This window comes from Acomys minous (assembly GCF_964271855.1).
Source record: "Acomys minous genome assembly, chromosome: 1".
Classification (NCBI taxonomy): domain Eukaryota; kingdom Metazoa; phylum Chordata; class Mammalia; order Rodentia; family Muridae; genus Acomys; species Acomys minous.
The window spans coordinates 51,046,981-51,057,009 of NC_140483.1; the positions used below are offsets into that span (position 1 = coordinate 51,046,981).

At 39.0% G+C, this 10,029-nt stretch overlaps 1 long non-coding RNA gene across 1 annotated transcript; it reads left to right on the forward strand.

Moving 5' to 3' along the window:
- The first annotated feature begins 759 nt into the window (after positions 1-759).
- On the forward strand, positions 760-2,986 carry LOC311604064. Its single transcript, XR_014781366.1, has 2 exons — positions 760-837; positions 2,860-2,986. It is a non-coding gene; the product is annotated as an uncharacterized lncRNA (long non-coding RNA).
- Positions 2,987-10,029: the final 7,043 nt, after the last annotated feature.

A 10,029-nucleotide genomic window follows, 5' to 3' on the forward strand; every position in this document is an offset into this window, starting at 1 on the left:
ATCTAGTAGGCATGCAACAGATATTTAAAGTCAGCGAGTCCATGCCTTGAGAGTAACACCAGTCAGTGCCTTTGCATTCTCCACATTCAGGACTGCCCAGTCATTTCTGGGTTCTAGGTATTTAGGGGTTCCTTGTCTACATCCTTCTAACAGCTCAATAGTGTAACAACCCACCCAATAGGACAGCAGGACACCTATGACATCTTGTTCCGAAGAGCGAAACTCACTCTGTCTACTCTGTCTATGCTCCAATGGGGTCCACAGCAGCCCATGAGCATCACCTGCTTTGGCAAGTGTGAAGCGGCAGCTGTGCAGGATGTCTTGATAACATATTCATGTTCCAGGAGTAGGAAACTGAATGTGACCGACACACAGGGATCTGCATCTTACTGGGGAGCCACTGAAAACGAGAATACTTCTGTTTATTCTCTCCGTGCCTACAATAAGGAAAATGACAATGCTTGGGAAACAGCCTTTGATTGGATGTTACAGATAGCATCCTTAAGCATACCGTTCCTATCCATTTGTCAGAGTCTCCAAAAAACTAAGTGCTTTGTATGTGTAACAATGGAAGAGAAAACTTTTAAAAAAAATCTAAGGCAATGACAACGAGGCTTTCATTATATTCAATTATATATGGCCAGCTGTGATGTTTCTGGCTAATTCAGTTGGGAGCGGGGAAAACCTTAAAGCAAAGTCACATTTTAGTAGCACCAATCCTCACTTTATAAGCCACTTTTGATTTGATCTGTTCTTGGCAGAGAATGAAAGTCTGACTTCAGTGGCAACAAGACACCATTGCTATCACACCAGGATCACGTGACTTCTGCCACAGGAGTGGGTATCCTTAGTGCATTCCAGTATAAATATGAAAATAAGATATGGGAGTCAAAATGAAGAAAACACTTGAAAAGGCAAGAAAATTTGCATTAACAATTGGTTTTCACTCCCCACAACTTCACACCTTCTGTCTTTTTGCTCTGCCATCCCCTTCTCAATGTACATGTATTGATATCTCATGTGGAGTTTCTTATTATGAATCGATCAGGAAGATAGAAGTCCTGTTTACAGGTGTCATTCTATTTTCCTGTCACCACAGACATTTTGCCCATCTGTTTGTGAGACAGGGTCTCATTGTGTAGCTGTGGCAGCCCTGGAACTCCCTTTACAGACCAAGCTAGGCACAGACTCACAGAGATCCACCTGGTTGGTATGCACCATCAGCAGATGAGGTTTTTGGCTTGCCCTTTGAAAACATGGTGAGCAAAGACAGATGCCAAAGCCCTTTGGTGGTTTATCTTGCGGTTCACTCTACCTTGACGAACAGCTTGGCAAGACATCTATGGTTTTCTTTCTTCTAGTTATCATCTTCCTTTCTAGCGACTCTCGGGGCCTTGTTCTTCTGAGGTAGTAGTCAAGCCTGGGCTCTTAGCTGGGATTTTCCATGCACTGGACTAGATATTTATACTCACTACATCTCCTGTTATTGATAATCCAGATCCTGATATTTTAGAACCATCAGTAATTAAGGAAGAAATGCTTCTTCAAGGTACACGAAAGTGGTACAGCCACTGAGTAGTCAGGCTCCGCCTACTGTCGGGCAGGCAGACGGCAGTGGGTTGACTACTGGTTTGGATGGTTATTCAGGAAACTAAGAAGAAAAGGCAGAGTTAGGGTGTGGCTCAGTGATGTGGGGCTTGTGTGGCACATGTGAGGCCAGGTCCCAATTGTAGGCCCACAAAAGTAAATAAGACAGACTATTAAACTACACAGGTGGAAGAAACCAGAGGAAAAGCCTAGCAGGCTGTCCTTTTGTTGTTTGGTTGGTTTTGGTTTTTTTGAGACGGGGTTTCTCTGTGTGGCCTTGGCTGTCCTGGACTCACTTTGTAGACCATAGCTAGCCTCGAACTCAGAGATCCGCCTGGCTCTCCCTGAGTGCAGACTGTCCAATTTTTACATTTTTAAAAAAAATGTAAGTTAGCCAAGCAAAACGACAGACATCTGTAGTCCTGACCACATGGGAGGCTAAAGTAAGAGAATTCCCTGAACCCAAGAGTTTACAGCAGATACAGTCCAAATAAGTCCAACAACAAAATCAGTGACTTGAATTCAAACTATAAACTAGATAACTAGAAAACTAGGTGCTATTACATGAATCATTAATTTTCAGACATTAAGTGAGAAGAAGAAAAGAGATAGCTACTACAAGAGGCCTAAGAGGACTGAATGTGTGTGTGTGTGTGTGTGTGTGTGTGTGTGTGTGTGTGTGTGTATGTGTGGTAGTGTGTATGTGTATATTCATGGGTGAATGTGTATATGTGTGATATGTTTGTGTATGTGTGTATGCATTTGTGGTGCGTGTGTGTGTGTGTGTGTGTGTGTGTGTGTATTAGATGTCTGTATTAGATGATGGTATCCATATTTTTCTGGAACTTTCTTTCACAGTTACCAATATACACCAGACTTCTCAAGCATAAAAACAGAAATCTAAATCATTATTTGAAAGTCACTTAACATTCCGTAGTAAGAGTATGCCACATTGAATTATTGCTAGACAATCACACCATGGCTAGTTCTTACTGCCACAATCAATGCTACAATAAAGACTTTAAAATATACCCTTCAATAATGTTTGTATTTCTACAGGAAAAGATTTTGAAGTGGGGTTACTGTGTCAAAGAAAATTTACATTTCAAATTGTTGCAGACACTAGTAATATTTGTAAGTTCTATGCCCTCTAACAATATATTACAATGACCACTTTCTATGTGTTTGGGTCTCTGGTACCCACAATGGGTTTGCTCTATGAGGTCAGCACATGGATGAACTTAAGTGTGGCTTTCTTTGTTCTACTCCGAGGTTCCCAGATCACCTCCAGGAGGTTGTACAGCTAGAATGGTATCTTCCAGAAGGAAAAGCGTGACCACCACCATTACCACTTTTAAGAGATACCTTGATATTTCAAATAAAATGATAGAAACATGAATCTCTGGGGTTGTGGGAGCTTTTCAATGCTTAAATCTTGCCTATAGATTTCCTAGCATCTTTTTATTCTACCTCCACTTAAACTTCTGTAATGATGTGGGCCATATAAAAGCAGACATTCTTTTCCATAACGATAAAGCGAGCTTGTGCTGAATGCTTATTCTGGGCCAGATGCTGTTGTGTGTACATGGCAGGAAGTATCTCATTTAATCTTAACACCAACCCCAGAGGGGAGGACCTGCAAGGATACCTGGTTCACAGAGTAAACTGAGGCACAGAGCACACAGTTGCTGAGTAGCTGGGTGGATTTGAAGTCAATGGAAACCCTCTGCACCCTCTGCAGCCTACTGCCTCCCGGAGGAGGGTTTGTAAAACTGTAGCCACCACTCACAAGGCCGAAGTTTTCTTCCTGGGGGTTTACTTTTATTTCTCATTGCTTTTCTGTCTACTACTCATATTTTCATGACCGATCTTAAAATCTTTTACATAAGATAACAGTAAAACTACTTTAAGATAGCTATGAGGTGCTCCCTAAACTTTAGTTCTAGAAGCCAGAGAGTACTTAATAGATGCCTAACAAAGACCTGCCTGTAGACCTTGCCCAAGGGCCAGAATGAGGAAAAAGGTGATTATTTCTTTTGCTAATTACAAACTCAAAGACAAGTGGAATATGAGTCTTTATGGGATATAGGGCTAGACTTTTAAAGGGGGGGGGGCCAAGTCCCCAGCATGGAAACATAGAAAAGATGAATATAATGCTATTATATTATCAAAGTATTAGGCAAATGCATCAACAAAAAGGTCCCAGTAAATACCCCAGATACCTAGGGATTAAGTCCTTTAGTGGCAGAGTGACAAGGGAGAGACAGGTTTACAAACATATAAGTTACAAAAATGCAAACACAATGGAGAACACAGTCATCAAAACCACCCTAACGTTCGCATCTATTATGAAGGAGGAGTTCGTAGAAACTCAGATAAAGACAGAGAAAAATCTAGTGGCAAAAATGGAAGTAAAATGTGAAAATATGAGCCTAGCCACAATAAATATCTGCATGCTGAGATTTCAGATCTCATATGGAATATGTATGCAGCAAGAAAACATGGCTGTGAACCTCCCCTTTATGCTTTCATTGCTAAAATACAAGGTGGATTTAATTTCCATTTGCACTAAATCAACTTCAGTAACTGCTGTTAAATACTGAAAACTCCTGTTAAATATTGAAAACTCCATCCAGGAGAAATCTGGGCTGGGTCCTCCATGCTGCATGTGCTTGCTTTTCAGACACTCAGCCCTCTCTTTGACCTTTGATGCTAGCAGAAAAGCAAGAGCTTTATTCTGCTATTGTGGATTGCTTTGTTCCCTTCCTTTTTTAGTTGCCATTTCTAAAGGGTTCGGGGTTATTTTCGTGTTGTTGTTGTTGTTCTTAGAGCAATGAACTGCTAAGATCATTGTTGAACCCACCTACATACTTCTGTAACTGGTTTTCTTGGAACTTGATTATTGACTGAATAAATTTATGGCAGTTAACTAGATACTGTCGCTTTCAAGATTTCTAAACTGAAGTGAAGTGCAGAAACTTTTGAGATATGGACTTTTCCCAGACCCTAACTGGGACAGACTCCTTGTTCTACCAGAGATCTTATCGGTCCCCAGAAGTCCCAGTAGGATGCACCCCCTCAATGTCCCCAACTCTTTAACTTTCTCAGTACCCCGTTCATTCTGTCCCAACCAGAATCCAAACTGATCAACAGAAGTCCAGCAGCCTGCTTGGGCAGAAAACCCCTGCTCAACCACAGGCCACACAGAGCAGAAGACCAGAGAGGAAGCAGAAATCAAGGAACAGAACATCCATCCAACAAAGACAGAATAAGAAATTAGCACCTAGACCTATAATCACCCCAAACCTAGATGCATAGATGTCAGTGTAAGAGCACAATCAATAACAAGACAATATGTCACACCAGAGGCCAGCTAGCCTACTACAACCTGCCACAAATATTACAACACAGCTGAAGCACAAGAAAAAGACCGTAAAATCAACTTTATGAAGATGATTGGGGTCCTTAAAAAGGAAATGAATAAATCCCTTAAAAGAAGTCAGGAAAACACAACCAAACAATTGGAGGATAGGAATAAATCTCTTAAGGAACGCCAAGAAAAAAAACCCACGCAGTTGAGGAAAATGAATAAAATAGTTCAAGACTTAAAAATGGAAATAGAAGTAATAAAGAAAACACAAACTTAGGGGATTCTGGAGATGGAAAATTTAGCTAAGCAAACAGGGCTATAAACACAAGCACCACCAGCAGAATACAAGAGATGGAAGAGAGAATTTCAGGCATTGAAGATACAATAGGAGAAATGCATATGTTGGTCAAAAAATGTTAAATCTAAAAAATTTCTTACACAAAACATTCAGGAAATCTGGGACACTATTAAAAGGTCATAACTAAGAATAATAGAAAGAGAAGAATCCCAACCAGCTCAAAGACCCAAAAAATATTTTCAAAAAAATCATAGATGAAAAATTTCCTGTATATAAAGCTTACAGAACACCAAATAGGTTGGACCATAAAAGAAATCCCCCTTTTCACATAATAATCAAAACACTAAACATATAGAACAAAGAAATAATATTAAAAGCTGCAAGGGAAAGAGATCAAGTAACATATAAAAATCAACCGATTAGAATTACATCTGACTTCTCAATGAAGGTACTAAAAGCCAGAAGGGCCTGTACAGATGTCTTGCAGGTTGTAAGAGACCACAGACGCCAACCCAGACTACTATACTCAGAAAAACTTTCAATCATCCTAGATGGAGAAAACACAATATTTCATGAAAAATCAAACATAAATACTATCTATCTACAAATCCAACCATATAGAAGGTACTAGAAGAAAAACTCCAACCCAAGGAGGTTAACCACACCAAAGAAAACACAGGAAAAAGATAATCTTATACCAGCAAAACCAAAACAAGGGAAACACACATATACACAGAGACACACTCCACCACCACCACCACCACCACAACCACCACCACAACCACAACAACAACAAACCAAGAATTAACAATCATTGGTTATTGATATTTCTCAATATCAATAAACTCAATTCCCCAATGAAAACACACAGACTAATAGAATGGATGTGAAAATAAGATCCATTTTTCTGCTGCAATCAAGAAACATACATCAACATCAAAGATAGATATTACCTCAGAACAAAGGGCTAGGAAAAGATTTTTCCAAGCTAATGGACCTAAGAAACAAGTTGATGTAGCTATCCTGATATCTAATAAAATAGATATCCAACTAAAATCAGTCAAAAGAGACGTGGAAAGACACTTCATACTAATCCAGTGAAAACTCCACCAAGACAGCATCTGAATTCTTAATATCTATGCTCCAAATGCAAGGGCACCCACGTTTGTAAATAAAACATTACTAAAGTTTACATCACATGTTGACTCCCACACATTGATAGTGGGAGACCCTACTCTCACCAATGGACAAGTCATCTAGCCAAAAACTAAATGAAAAAATGATGGAGCAACAGATGTTATAAACCAAATGGACCTAACAGATATTCATAGAACATTTCATCCAAACACATACACACACACACACACACACACACACACACACACACACACACTATATATATATATATATATATATATATATATATATATATATATATATATATAGTTTTCTCATCACCTTGTGGAACTTTCTCCAAACTGACTACATACTTGGTCATAAACAAAGTCTCAACAGATACTAAATACAAGAAAGTTGAAATAGCTCCTGTATCCTATCAGATCATCATGATTAAAGCTGAATTTCAAAATCAGAAACAATAGACAGCCTACAAACTCATGCAGACTGAACAATCTTCTACTGGATGGTCAAGGCTGAAGTAAGAAAGAAATGAAAGATTTACTAAAATTCATGAAAATGAATGCACAGTATACTCAAACTTATGGGACACAATGAAAGTGGTGCTAAGAGGAAAGTTCATAGCTCTAAGTGTTACATTAAAAAAAATGTAGACATCTCATATTAGCAACTTAAAAGCACACATGAAAGCTCTGGAAAAAAAAAACCAAAAAGAAGTAAGCACACTTAAGGGGAGTAGACAATAAGAAATAATCAAACTGAGAGCTGAAATACAATAGAAACAAAGAGAACAATACAAAGAATTAATTAAACAAGTTGGTTCTTTGAGAAAATCAACAAGCTAACTAAAAGACAAGGAGAGAACATCCAAATTAACAAAACCAGAAACAAAAAGAAGGACATAACAACAGACACTGAAGAAATCCAAAGAATCATTAGGTTATACTTTAAAAACCTGAACTCCACAGAATTGGAAAATCGAAAAGAATGGATAATTTTCTTGATAGATACCACCTACCAAATTAACTCAAGATCAGATAATCAATATAACAGCCTTATAACTGCTGGGGGTTGGTTTGATGTATTTTGATGCTAATTACTGTTTGCTGTCTCTGCCTCACCTGTGCTTTGCCTAAGAGCCTAACTTGTTTGACCAATAAAAGGCCATCACACTTGGGCAGGACAAACGGGATAGGCATGGCTAAGGTTCCAGGGCTTGGGGAGAGAGACAATCTTGGGAAGAGGAGAGACCGGAGGAGAAGAGAAGAAGAAGGCTGCACCATGGTTTAGCTGAAGGAGAAGCACATGGCTGGCGTGGATGGAGACTTGGCCAGATGATGATAATTAGCAAGTATTTGGGATTATGGATCGGAGGTAGCTTGATAGAAATTATTAGAAGCAGATGGCATGGGATTGTGATAGGTATCCAATACCTGCCCCACTATGGGAAATAGTTTAGGGGATTAATATCTGCCCTGTCCCAGGTTAACTAAGGCTATTTTAAAACATAACAGGTATCTGTGTCTTGATTAATTGCTAGCGGGTTCAGAAATATTGCTGTAATCATAATTATAGGCCTAATAATAAGCATTATTAGGCCATATTGGTAAAATAACTGCAACATATAACTCCTAAGGATATAGAAGCAGTCATTAAAAGTCTCCCAACAACAACCAGCCCAGGGCCAGACAGTTTTAGGACAAAATTCTACCATTCAAAGAAGAGCTAATGCCAATACTACTCAAATTATTCCACAAAATAGAAATAGAAGGAACACTGCACAATTGGTTTTATAAAGCCACAGTTATCCTGACACCCAAACCACACAAAGATTCAACAAAGGGGCTGAAAAATATGTCTCAGTGGCTAAGAGCACTGGTTGTTCTTCCAGAGGACCTGGGTTCAAGTCCCAAAACCTATATTGTGGCTCACAACCATGTAAAACTCCAGTCCTAGGGGAATCCAACACCCTCTTCTGACTCCCTTGGGTACCAGGCATGCATGTGATGCATAGCCATATATTCAAAACATCTATACATAATCTATACATATAAAATTAAGACATAAAATTCAACAAAGAAAGAGAATTACAGACCACTTTCCCTTATGAACATAGATGCAAAAATACTCAATAAAATACTCACAAACCAAATCTAAGAACACATCCAAAAGACTATCCACCACAATAAAGTAGATTTCATCCCAGAGATCCAGGGACATGCCAACATACAGAATTCAGTCAGTTCACCATATAAACTAACTGAAAAAAAAAAGCCCACATGATCATCTTATTAGATGCAGAAACCCCTTAACAATATCAAACAACCTTTCATAATAAAAGTCTTGCAGACAGTAGGGATACAAGGAACATACTTAAACATAATGTATGCAATTTACAAAAGCCTATAGCCAACATCAAATTAAATGGAGAGAGACTCAGAGCAAACCCACTAAAATCAGGAATAAGACAAGGCTGTTACTTTCCCACGTGTCTTTAATATAGTACTTGAAGGTTTAGATGCAGGAGATTGAGGGGATACAAATTGGAAAGGAAGAAGTCAAAGAATCGTTACTTGCAGATATAAAATATCTTGGGGGTAACCTAGCCAAGCAAAAGAAAAACTTGTATGATAAAACCTCCAAGTCTTTGAAGAAAGAAGTTGAAGAATATATCAAAAGATGGAAAGATGTCTCATGCTCATAGACAAACAGGATCATCATAATAAAAATGGCTGTTCTACCAAAAACAATCTACAGATTCAACCCACTCCCCACCAAAATTTCAACGCAATTGAAATTTACAGATCTTGAAAGAACAATACTCAACTTCATATATAAAAAAACAAAACAAAACAAAAACAAAAACAACAACAACAAAACCAAGATAGCTAAAAGAATCCCAAACTATAAAAGAACTTCCAAAGGTGTCATCATTCCTGATTTCAAGCTACAAAGCAATACTAAAAACAAACCAAACAAAAAACAAAAACAAAACAAAACAAAACCCCCTGCAAGATATTGTCATAAAAATAGACACGTTGATCAATGGAATCACATCAAACACCACAAATGGAGGGACTTGATGGAATCCTTCCATTTAGACTTTAGCTCTTTCTTTCTACATAATGGCTTGGTGTGGGTCTATTTCTTGCCAGAGGAAGCCTCTCAATTGATAGCTGGATAAGGCACTGATGATCCATGTATATAGCAGAATACCATTAGGAATCATTGTTTCTTTGCTTGGCTAGTTGGCTCTACTCGAGGTCTTTGGCCTGTCCTGCCTCTGATTCCTGGCCTTCCAGACTGCAAACAGTGTAGGGCATGGGCTCCCTCTCCTGGCTTGAGTTTCAAGTTAAAGCAAACATTGGCTGGCCACTTCCACAAGTTCTGTCCCACCATTGCCCCAGCACATCTTGCAGGTAGGACAGGTTGTAGGCGGAGGGTTTTGTGGGTGGGTTGATGTCTGTGTTTCTTTTTCTATACCATGCAGAATGCCTTCTTGCACAAAAGAGACTAGAACACAGTGGTGAAGGCTCCAAGCCCACACCAGCTCAATCTCTCTACATTCAATGAGTTGTGTGGAAGTTGTCCTCAGCAACAGAGCCCCGCTGTCACTGTCACTTTTTAGAGAGGAAGC